Source organism: Cottoperca gobio, chromosome 5, assembly GCF_900634415.1.
Source record: "Cottoperca gobio chromosome 5, fCotGob3.1, whole genome shotgun sequence".
Lineage (NCBI taxonomy): Eukaryota > Metazoa > Chordata > Actinopteri > Perciformes > Bovichtidae > Cottoperca > Cottoperca gobio.
The window spans coordinates 7,772,613-7,785,207 of record NC_041359.1 but is presented as its reverse complement, the minus strand read 5'-3'; the positions used below and the strand labels follow the sequence as shown (position 1 = coordinate 7,785,207).

Below are 12,595 nucleotides of genomic sequence, written 5' to 3'. Positions count from 1 at the left end.
TAAAAACATTCCAGTTCCAAGGCATCACCTTCAGACATCAATGCTGAAGTGTGAGAAGGTACAGGCAAGCAAATATATATATGCTGGTAGAGTACATGTGAGTTATTTGCTTGAAGGTTTTACAGGAGTTTTAAGAACTGATTTTTTAAGCAAAAATGCTTCAAGGCAGAAACTCACTTCCATACACAAGAGCAAAACTCCAACAGGTGTCCAAAACTGGAAGTGAGTGAAGACCTGAGAATAGAAAACATCTGTTAAGAAGATGATGCAGGGTTTATGATCGTTGTAATTCCATATATAATATAGGTCCTCAAAAAACAAAACAAACTATCCTTTTTTTTGTTTAATATTTGGCTAAAATCTAAGAGTTGTGAATCAATATATGAATAAGATCAAATGTAAGTATGTAAACATATTATAAACACATTTTGGAAAAAAAATACCTTGTGTGGGGAAGTGGGGAAGTGGGGAAACCCTGCAGTGAGGCAGCCAGCGTGATGATAATGTAGAGCACTGTGCATTATGAGCTCATATGATGGTGCATTGGCTGAAGGGCCACTGGGCAGATCCTGCTGCTCATCTGACACTCAGTGCTCTTCCAAACAACCACACATTGTTGGAGCAAATTTAAACACTTTACTTCAAAATAAGTATGGTAAATATTCTCAGGAATACTATTATTATTATTATTACTACACAGGATCTATTTTAAACCAATGCTGTTGTTCCTTGCGCTATTGGATTATAAATCTGTAGCTGTGTATAGTGTTGAAACAGTAATGAAACTGGTGCGTATCATATGAACAATGACTGCTTTCCTCTTCTCTGAAAATGTTTACAGCACTTTAGCCAAGTTTACTCAAACTTTAAACAAGATTTCAACAGCATCATGTCTGACTTTGTGTGCAGTGCACTGGCCTCTGTATTACTCAGAGGTTGCATTTGAAATACTCCTCATGAAAGCCAGGATGAAACAATAAGATGATGCATGTGTGCAAATTTGTATGGGTGAATGGGTAGTATGGGTTTGTAAAACAGCCATAATTTTAACATGAACAGTGTATAGTAGCCTAGGTCTACTATCAGCATATAACACCACAATAAAATAACAACAAAAGCATAGCCACACATATCAGAGGTTAATTGTTTCTTCAAATGTAGGATTACAAAGCTTCAAGTAGGTTCGCTAGTTATTAATAATGAGGGGAAATAATCAAAACGTCTTTCACCGGTTTATCTGTCAATAGTGCGTGTGGTAGGCCAACAGATATCCTATGCTAGACCGACCTCTGGCGGGTACACTCACAAATTGCATAGGTAAGTGGCACTCTTTAGATGCCGAAATAGCTCAGTTGGGAGAGCGTTAGACTGAAGATCTAAAGGTCCCTGGTTCGATCCCTGGTTTCGGCAGACGAAAGGAACATTTTGAGGTCACAGGAAGAATGAAATGTGGTTGGTTTTGGGACTCAAAACAGACAGAAAGTGCTGAAGCGTAAAGTTAACAAACTTCTGGTGCTTAGCCTCAATGATTTGCAGAATTCATTATGTTTAGGATTGAAAAAGACACAAGACATTATTTGAATCAAACTGCTTGAAAATACTATTGCTTTAAAAGAGTTTGAATAGCTTATTGATTTATTACGGCAATAATTATTTTTCTCAAGACAAAGTATTTTGGAGGATATTAACAATTAACACTCAGCAGTAGTACATTTAACAGCCAGTAGATGGCACGACTCATAGTTTTAGGCTCATATCAGAGACTGTGAACATTACAACCACACTAAAAAGGAAGTACTGATGGATTATTGCATCTGCATACACTGGGCAAGCAGAAGTAGCTCAGTTACCCTGGAAAGGCGGTTGCTTGCACTTAGATTGATACTACACACTACTGTAAGATTGGCAAAAGAACAAATGTATTTTTAGCGTTTTGATACTTTACTTTCACATTGTTGTACAGTAGAGACAAGTATCCATGGGGAGAGAGTTTATTTGCATTGCAAATGGCACAACTTTAGGACTTTGATAAAAAAAAATACTTTGTATGTGTAGGTGTATTTTTCTTTTAAGTGTGTTATGGGACATAGTACAAAAACATATAAAATTAGACAGAAATAGGTGAGACAAAACAAACACTAACACAACCAAGTGAGATGTAACAAACAGAGGTTATGATTTGAATTTGGTACACATTTGTAGTTGTTTTTGTTACTACATATAGTGTTTACACAGCTTACACACATGTCGCAACCTTTTAAAAAGATTGTATTTCGATTTCCACATCAACCAGACAAAGACCCACAATCTTAATGACAAAGAAAAACAAGACCATAAGACAAAACACTTTCTTTTTGTATTTACACATATTTCTGTGCATGTATACCAGTGTGTTGTGTATAAGATGAATATGCAGGTATGTTCGAGGAGGACAGGGGGAAATAATATTGAGGATTGAATAAATTAAATTATTATTAAAATAAAAAGAAGCAAAAGTGATGAAAAAAAAAACATAGTAAGGCACACACATACTAGTAACTAGTAACTAAATGTATCAAATAAACATAGTGCACAAACAATTACAATATTTCCCTCTGAGATATTGTGGAGTGGACAAGTACCTCAAAATTGTTCTTAAGAACAGTATTTTAGTAAAATGTGTTTGTTATTTTCCACCTCTGATATTAGTAAAAGTAATGGCAACTTGTGTTTTTTCAGGAGTTCAATGCAGCCACGGAGAGCTAGCAGGTTTGACCCTCTCTTTTTCCTTTTTGCTGTATTACTGTACGTTTTTTATTCTCATGGGTGTCATTACCTTGAGCCGCCTCCAGACCCTCTGGGATGGAGCCAGTCCATTAAAAGTGAATTATTTTTCCTTTCTTATGTATGTACATGGACGTGATTTGTATAAAGTTACAGCAGTAATAATAAGGATATTTATGTTAGTATAATATCAGCAATTATGTAACAAAACAGCACTTGCGTCACATACTTCAGGTCACATCAGACATCAGATTATGCCAAGAGAGCCCCAGCAGACTGCAGCAGGTTTATGGGACCTCATTTGGTACACTTGGACGTTCTGGCCGTCTCTTAGCTGTAACCTGTCTGTGCCGGACGAGGATTGTGAGAAGCAAAAGAGACTCAGTGCAAGAGCGCAGGTCCGGGCCACGGAGCACCGAACAGATCAGGGATTTGCGTCATTCCCATAGAAATCTGAATGAATGGCCAACCGGCTCTCTGTGGGTGATGTGCTGATCAGCAGTGCATTGATAATGAACGGACAGAAAGTGGTTCAGTGAACTAACAATGCGAGAGATTGGCAGGACGGGATAGAAAGGTGCAAAATGTTCTGGTGAGCTGCAGGGTTGCGTAAATCAGGGGTTCTCAACGGGGGTGGCGTTCAGAGGATGTCGGGGGGCGCTGGAAACAATGTTTTAGAAAGGGGGACGTTCACGTGTCTTTGGGGGGGCGTTTGTGTGTACGGCCCGCGAGGTAATTCATAAACACTCGCAAAAAATCTACTCCCAAAAAATGTATCCAAATCTAGTCAGATATAGAATATAACCGGCGACTGACTGTTTTTCCTAGCCAAGGTCAGAGTCCTCGAACACAACACGAGCGGAACGTGTCATCACGTGGTCACGTCATGTAAAAAAATTCAATATTAAACGAGACGGTCATTGACATCAGCGAACGCAGCATGGCGAGTGTAACAAAGAGAAAGGTGGATGCGGAATGTTCTAGGAGAAATGGACGAACGATTATTTGTTTGTGGAAGTAAAAGGCCAGTTTTTGTGTGGACGCGTTTGCGGTCATGGAAAAGGCTCTCGAGCTGCATTACAGCACGAAAGATGCCGAACTACACGAGCTGAAAGGACAAGTCGAGTGCGTTTGAATAAAGTTAACATTGTGTGTTTTTAGACTTTTATTTTTATTTTGCTCAGCGATAAAGTGCTGCTTGAAAAACAAAAACAAGTGCCGTCCCCCTCAGCCACCACTGTTCGGAAGCATTAATGTTATTCCAAAGATACACCATGAATAAAAACTAATCTGAATTAATGTTAAAACCTCTTACCATGTGCGGCCCGCCAGCAGTGTTTTATTGCGCACATGTACATTTTTTAATTCTGAATTTTTATTTTTGGAAAGCTTAGAATCTCGTCTATTTTAATATGGATTTGAAAATCACAACAGCGGTACAATCAGCTCCTCAAACTAGCAAGTACACTCAAAATCAAAATCATAACTTTGAGCCCACTTACCTATAAAGCCTCATAAATATCCTCTTTTCAGCAATATTTTGAAAAAGACGCTCATAAGGCATTGCCAGATGTCCACACATTTGTTTCTGGTAAAAAGATATCCACTGTGAACATCGTCACATCGATAAAAGTCCATGAACAGGTGTTGCAATCTGTGAAATCAGCTGATCGATTTTTACATTGTGTGATCATAAACAGTCATAAGTTAATATCTTGTGCGCTCATCAAGGTTCAGACACTCCTGGTTTTAGATTGACACTTCATTTGAGCCAATTGGAGCTTCAATGGGTTTTTTACAATCTTCATGAGCCAATGAGTGTCAACTTGATAAGAAAGTGCCCTCCCTCTTCTTTTGTTACAGACTGACCCTGGACCAGCTCAGCGTCCTGGTGGTGCGCGCATCGTATAGAAAATGAGCGCCTCTTTCGTTAGATGCGTCACTTCCCTTGGTTTGTTTTTTCAAAATAATATTTATTATTTATTGTACAGAAAAAAATACATTAAAATGATATTTATACTTCACTTACTCTGTGTGATTACTACTAACAGGGAATATGGGTATATAATAGTTATTTATAAATAGATAAAAATAATATCTATTAATAAATATTATAATATAATAGCTGGTGCAAATGGTTGAAGAGCAGCTTTCAATTTACTGTGGGTATGTCATTTGTAGGTATTTTTGGGTAAATTCGCCCACCTTCTAAGAGGTTAAAACACTAACACTCTGGTCGGGACTTGGACCAGCAGCAGACGAGCTGCACTCTGGCTGCTCGTAGTAGCAGAGCTATCACCTGCAGAGCTAACATCAGCAGAGCTGACACCAGCAGGGCTAACACCAGCAGAACAAACAGCAGAACAAACAGCAGAGCTAACACCAGCAGAGCTAATGTTATAGCAGAGCTAACACCTGCAGAGCTAACATCAGCAGAGCTAACATCAGTAGAGCTAACACCAGCAGAACAAACAGCAGAGCTATCGCCAACAGAGCTAACACCAGCAGAACAACAGCAGAACAAACAGCAGAGCTAACACCATCAGAGCTAACACCAGCAGAGCTAACGTTATAGCAGAGCTAACATCAGTAGAGCTAACATCAGTAGAGCTAACACCAGCAGAGCTAATGTTATAGCAGAGCTAACACCTGCAGAGCTAACATCAGTAGAGCTAACGTTATAGCAGAGCTAACACCAGCATCACTGCTGCTGATTCAGGCTGTGTGTTTATAAAATGCGAATATTTTATATTTGCATTCGCAAGAGACACAGACGCACAGACAGATGTATCTGGTGATTTTTCAAAATAAAACCTCTTTCAAAATAAAATATTTTTTTATTCAATCTTTCTGTGCGGCCCGGTACCAAATGACCCACTGACTGGTACCGGTCCGCGGACCGGTGGTTGTATAAATGTATACCTTTGAATATCCTATGCTAACCCTACCTGTTAATGCAGCTTAATACAATACTAATTCATTAATTCAAATTCATAATATGTAATACAACTTACCTGCTATGCTAAAAAAGGGTGTATTCAAAATTAGTAAATGGTGCACTTTTCTACCTTTCTACCCTTCATACATACCATGTAACTAAATTGTTGTTGTTTCCAATGCAGTAATGTAACATTGCATGAATGCCTGCTTTTTTGTGCATTTGAGGGTCATGATGACGGGCTTATAATGTGTGTACTTTAATGCACCTCTTATTAATTAAAGCACATCAGTCAACGGAGATTACAAATGAATCATATTCTCTCTCTCTCTCTCTCTCTCTCTCTCTCTCTCTCTCTCTCTCTCTCTCTCTCTCTCTCTCTCTCTCTCCCCCTCTCTTTAGATGGTGTTTCCACTTCTGTAGTTTGGTTTCCTGGTGGCTTTGTTCCCACTGCTCTTGGAGACCTACAAAGAATGCCTGAAGATGCCAGCCAAGCTCTAAGCCAGTTAAATGAGGTGGTTAAATGCAATTTGCAGGTGAAGAACAGTCAACAGTCCAGACAGCCATGGTTGCAGGGAGAGGATGTTTTGGCTCTAATTAATCAAAACTCTGTTCAGTATAGTTCCACATCCAAGCAGCTCCCATAGACGTTCATTTGGCATTGCTTGGAAGCTTGCATAACTTCTACCCACCAAACCTGTTTCTATAGTCCTTGCATAACAGCTTGAGCTCTAAGTAGTAGAGTTGTTGACAATATGGACTTGCCTCTAACTTTATAAATACTGTTCATATTATACAAGATTATTATATTATTATAAGATAAACAATGTTGTGAGGTATACCGTTGCAATGATAGTGTGTAGATCAGGGGTATTCAACTAAAATTATATATATATATATATATATATATATATATATATATATATATATATATATATATATATATATATATATATATATATATATACATATATATACATATATATATATATATACATACATATATATATACATACATATTTAAAGATTATGACAGTGGCTTTTATCAAAGCACATTAGTGGATTAACTGGTGTGGAAGGCCAGTGCATGTAAAACACTCCTTGAACTGTTTTTGTTGTTGTTGTCGCAGCAGCAAACAGCAGACAGACAGTTAGGGACCTGCTGGTGCAAATAGTGGAGCATTTAGCAGCCTAAGAGTCAGATATTTCACTCAGGCGTTGGTGGAGACGAGAACAGAGCAGGGAGGAGAGTGAATATTGAACTTGTATTTGCCGGTTAGCTAGTATCATGACTCTAAATTAATGCTAACATTGCTCTATGTCTGCTAAATGTGTAAAAAGGAAACTCAGTGCTATCACCTTCACCATAACTACTTTACCTACTTACTATCGCTGCTTTTCATGGAGCATAAGCTGTTGACCACAGTTGCCAGTCTCCTGTCATAACAACTTTATAAGGTCAGAATATGTCAATTATGTGTTCAATTATTTGTGCGCTTGTTCTGGTTGCCTCAAGTAATAAAAACAATAGTTAATGCACATTTAAAACGTATTTGCCAGTATCAAGTATCATCTACACCAGGGGTCACTAACTGGCGGACCGCAGTCCGAGTCCGGACCCAGACACCGACCTATCCGGACCCGGACCTATAATCAATAAATTATTGAGGGATTTTCAATTTTGACGGGACGCTTCTATTTTAACCGGCGCAGCTTTTCTCGTTTTTACGGCACTGGTATAGCGGTTCAGGAAACTCACAGACCAATTACATGCGAGTTAAGCCATCCCACGTGCCAATCAACGCAGCCAATCAAATCTGTGCATTCCAGGCGGGAAACATTGCGACTCTGAATACAGACAGATGAGAGGCGCGTGACAGACTGAAAAACGAGTTAGCGATACAGCGAGAGAAGACGGAGAAAGGGAGAGAAACACAGACGAAGAGACGAGTGAGCGGCAGACAGGAAGAGAACAATAACTACTCATGGCGCTCTCCAAGCAGAGAGAAGTCAACAGAGCTTTCAACCCAGGAATGGACTCATTCATGTTCATCCTTCCCACTGGAGCACAACACCATGTGTCTCATATGCTCAGAGACCGTGGTGCTCATTAGAAGTGGTGATGTGAAACGCCACTATGAGGCAAAGCACAACGTTTTGAGACTATATATATATATATATATATATATATATATATATATATATATATATATATATATACATATATACATATATATATAATACTGTAGCTATGTATAGGTAGTGTGCAAACACGTGACAAAACTGACGTATGCGTGCGACTCCATGTTGGTTGGATAACAAATCAACAATGGTCATTACCGCCGATTGAATATCCGGATATTGTGAACTACCTTGTGCTACAGACGTCGTGGGCAACCAACGCACAAATGAAGGCATACAAGAATTATAATTTCTTCGTTTCTGGCTGGGTTGGTAGTCTTCTTACCAAACCAGTGAAATATAACAGGGTGCTCGTCCATGCCCGTGTAAATCACTCGCAAAGAGCTCGAGATTCACCGCTCAAGCCGTGGTTTGTGAGTGAGGTGAGGTCTTACAGTGTTCCGGGAATATCATAAGCACAAATGTTTAACGTAAACATTGAAAACATAGCTTTAGCATGAGCTCTTACCAGAAATAAAGTGGACGCCACACACACGGGTGAATTGTGCTTTTCCTTCTGTTAAATCCTTACGAGTTATGTTGCTAAACCACAGTTTACTGCGTTCGGTATTCAGCAATTCATCCCTCTCTTGTGGATCGTTGTTTTTGATGATTTTAGGAAATCTAAAGAACCGTTTCTCTGGGTCACGAGTAGCGTTATTACCACAATTATACACTGCGCACATGATTGCCATTTTCTTTCAATCTTAGACGTTTAAATACAAAAACAAATATGAAGCGTTGCAGCAACTCACACGTGAACGGCCGCAGTCTTGGTTGTGTAATCCAACCAACATAGCTGATTTACGGGTTGGGACATAAGCGTGACATTACATGCACAAGATCTATAATGTTCTTCTCGGGCTGCATTTAAAAATAAAATTGAGAAAATAAATAAAATAGATTTTGAAAAATTGTGCATCTTAAAATAAAGTGCTTAATCTTAGAACAATAAAATAAAGTGTAGCAGCAGCTTGAGTTTCCCTTTTTCTTTACCTGTCACAACCAATGTTAGAATAAATCAGTCTCAACACATCTTAACAATTGAACAGTTTAACCCAGGCTAACACATCCTGGGTTAAACTGTTCTCTCTGGCTGATGATGCTGACAGGTGGCCTATTTGCTCTATTTTGTCACAAATCAAAATCACATTGGGCTCTGAGTGCTTATTTTCTGTGCCCTCAGTTCAGACTTGAGTGGGTATGTTTGGTCAAAAACGTTGTGCTTTGCCTCATAGTGTTGTTTCACATCACCACTGTTAATGAGCACCACGGTCTCTGAGCATATGAGACGCTGGTGTTGTGCTCCAGTGGGAAGGATGAACATGAATGAGTCCATTCTGGGTTGAAAGCTCTGTTGACTTCTCTCTTCTTGGAGAGCGCCATGAGTAGTTATTCTTCTCTCCCTGTCTGCCGCTCACTCGTCTCTTCGTCTGTGTTTCTCTCCCTTTCTCCGTCTTCTCTCGCTGTATCGCTAACTCGTCTTTCAGTCTGTCACGCGCCTCTCATCTGTCTGTATTCAGAGTCGCAATGTTTCCCGCCTGGAATGCACAGATTTGATTGGCTGCGTTGATTGGCACGTGGGATGGCTTAACTCGCATGTAATTGGTCTGTGAGTTTCCTGAACCGCTATACCAGTGCCGTAAAAACGAGAAAAGCTGCGCCGGTTAAAATAGAAGCGTCCCGTCAAAATTGAAAATCCCTTAATAATTTATTGATTATAGGTCCGGGTCCGGATAGGTCGGTGTCTGGGTCCGGACTCGGACTGCGGTCCGCCAGTTAGTGACCCCTGGTGTAGATGATACTTGATACTGGCAAATACGTTTTAAATGTGCATTAACTATTGTTTTTATTACTTGAGGCAACCAGAACAAGCACACAAATAATTGAACACATAATTGACATATTCTGACCTTATAAAGTTGTTATGACAGGAGACTGGCAACTGTGGTCAACAGCTTATGCTCCATGAAAAGCAGCGATAGTAAGTGGGTAAAGTAGTTATGGTGAAGGTGATAGCACTGAGTTTCCTTTTTACAAAAAAAGCCACTGTCATAATCTTTAAGTTACCAAACTTGTGTGTGTGTGTTTATGTATGTATGTGTGTGAAATTCAAATTGTAGTATTGTATTTGTAGTATTGTAAAAGTAATATGTGTTTGCCATTGAATGGCAAGATGCAGGCTGACCTTCCAATAGACTAGCTAGCTGTAATAGCTACAGTTACCTGCAGGGGAGGAAATGAGTTGCAGTAAGAATATGATTCATTATGTGACTTTAATTTAGGATGTTTGATTTCTTTCCTCCAAAACCCTCCCACAGCTACATAAACATGACATACATGTGTTAATGCAGTAACAGTAATGTTTTATTTTTTAATGTGTGTGTTTGATGGGATGACCCTGGTTTATAATGTAAGTCTCTTGTGTATTTCAAGTCACACCCGGTTGCTTAAAGCCCTTTTTTATAAACACAAGAGTAATACATTACATTTCCTATGTAACCTGCAAATTAATTTGGCTCAACTTTGTTTTGATGTGATCAGATTCAGAAAGAGGTTTATTGTTGAGTAGGTTTTCATATTCAAGAAATTTGCTTTGATGCTGTGGTGCATAACAGTCAAACTATACAACGTAAGAGAATACGTGTCCCTAAATTGGAGAGATTTGAGCTACAGAAAATAAGTAGTATTTCTAAGATGGTCTTGCTGTGGAGCTCCTGTGACATAATCCACCACGATGCATAAAAAGTCCAAATGCGACAAGGGGAGGTTGTCTAAGGGAACAGAGTATGACCTCGCTTTTGTCCTTATAGACAAAAAGGAACTATTGTCTTCTCAGACTGACTGAGTAGAAAGTAACGAACCCACTCACTGTTCCATGAACAAGCTCCAAATACAGTGGGGAGGCTTGTTTCTCTGTGTAATCTGCGTAGATGCTGTTGTTCAGATTCTGTGTTGTTCTTTCTCTGAACTGCGCTGACTTTTGCAAATGCGTGGCTGCTGATTTACGTCATTAAATCAAAGCTGCAATTGAGAAAGTTTGCAATCGTTGTTCTCTTTACTGAAGCAATGGGGCTAAACCTCTAGTTCTTGAAAAAATTCAAATGAATTGTCTGACTCTCTGCTCTGGTAAATTCATTGTAAAATGTTACTAGGAATTACTATAAAAAGTAATAGAAAAAAGTATGACTACACTGTGCAAGAATCGATGTCTTTGTTTTTATGTGTAATCCAGGGAATGTCAATCACACTAGTGTTAGGTTGTGATGATACCTACATTTTTTAATTGACCTAATTCTTTTAAAAGTTTTTATTGTGCACTCAAGGTTAATGTCAATTAAACTTTTATCTGTTTTTGCAAATTAACTCTTCACTTGTTTTCAAGATTTGTTAAATCTTCACATCCTCTGTTCTCTGCTTCTAACACTCAATGTAAACCTGGAGGTCACAGGGATTTTGAAGATCACTGACATCCTCTACTGGAGATTGACGCTACCATGTGCACAGTCTGAAAACTCACACGCTTCACATTCACTTTCACATCACGTGCTTCAACATTTCATACCCTTTCCCCCTTGACTCACACATGTCGCAAGGGTTAATGACGGAGGGTATGCTTGTTACCTAATGCGCCATGCCAACATGTGTCAGCAGAGCAGTCACACTTTTCAGTGACTATATTGTTGTGTTTGCCATGCTGGTCCTTTCCTCTTCTGGTGCGAATGTGTAGTCGTTGTCAGTGTGTTTGAGGATGTGTGTGTTTTATCTCACACGGGTGGTGCGTCTGTGGTTCTCCCACCATCCGTCGAAGGCCTAGTAAATGAGGGAATTTAAAATATAAGCTCCATAATACATTTAGGAGAGAAACGGAGATGACAAATAATGAATGTAGGGTTGGGTCCTAGAAAGCACACACACACACACACACACACACACACACACACACACACACACACACACACACTGCTAAACCTACTGGAAGGAGTGAGTGTTTCCCAAAGCATTTGTCCATTGATATCTGTCTGGAGCCTGGCTCACACAAACTAGCCATCTGGTGTTAGATACCTTAAGCTAACTAACTCAACAGTTATTTGTATAACATTAGAATTAGGGCAGTAAGATAGTGAGCCACAAAAATATGTTAGCTTACGTTAAGGGTTCTTACTGTGGTTATTGAGGAATGACTGGTAATGTTTGCAGTCACATGCTTACATTATGTTTGTATTAATGTTTAAGTGTCTTCCATTTGTGGCTGTTGAATCATTAGGCAGGTTGTCTTTGGTTGTATCGTCGTTTGTCATTTATGGCTTTGACCTTCCTGAGACTGTTTCTTTAACATTACTAGTATCAGCGTCACTTAACCTTGATTGCTCAGTACCTGGTGTTACAGCTGTGTTGGGCTGCATCTAATACTTATTGTATTGATTCATCTTCCAATTATTTATTTAATTTATCATGTTTTGATGTTTTTCGATAAAATGCCAGAAAAAACAAAAAATGTCAATGAAAATATTTTAGAACCCAAGCTGACGTCTTAAAATACAGTATTTAGTTTTGTCCAATCACTTAATAGTTGTTTGTTGATCGACTAATCAATCAGTCAACTACATTTTGGCCTCAGACTGATGTTCATTTCGTTTGCCTGTTCTTACTACAAAGCATTTAAATTGGTATTTTCTCTTCCACCATATGGGCTTAAAATGGTTGAGATGT

At 39.0% G+C, this 12,595-nt stretch overlaps 1 non-coding gene across 1 annotated transcript; it reads left to right on the top strand.

Moving 5' to 3' along the window:
- The first annotated feature begins 1,337 nt into the window (after positions 1–1,337).
- Positions 1,338–1,410, top strand: trnaf-gaa (transfer RNA phenylalanine (anticodon GAA)). Its single transcript has one exon. It is a non-coding gene; the product is annotated as a tRNA-Phe (tRNA).
- The last annotated feature ends 11,185 nt before the right edge of the window (positions 1,411–12,595 follow it).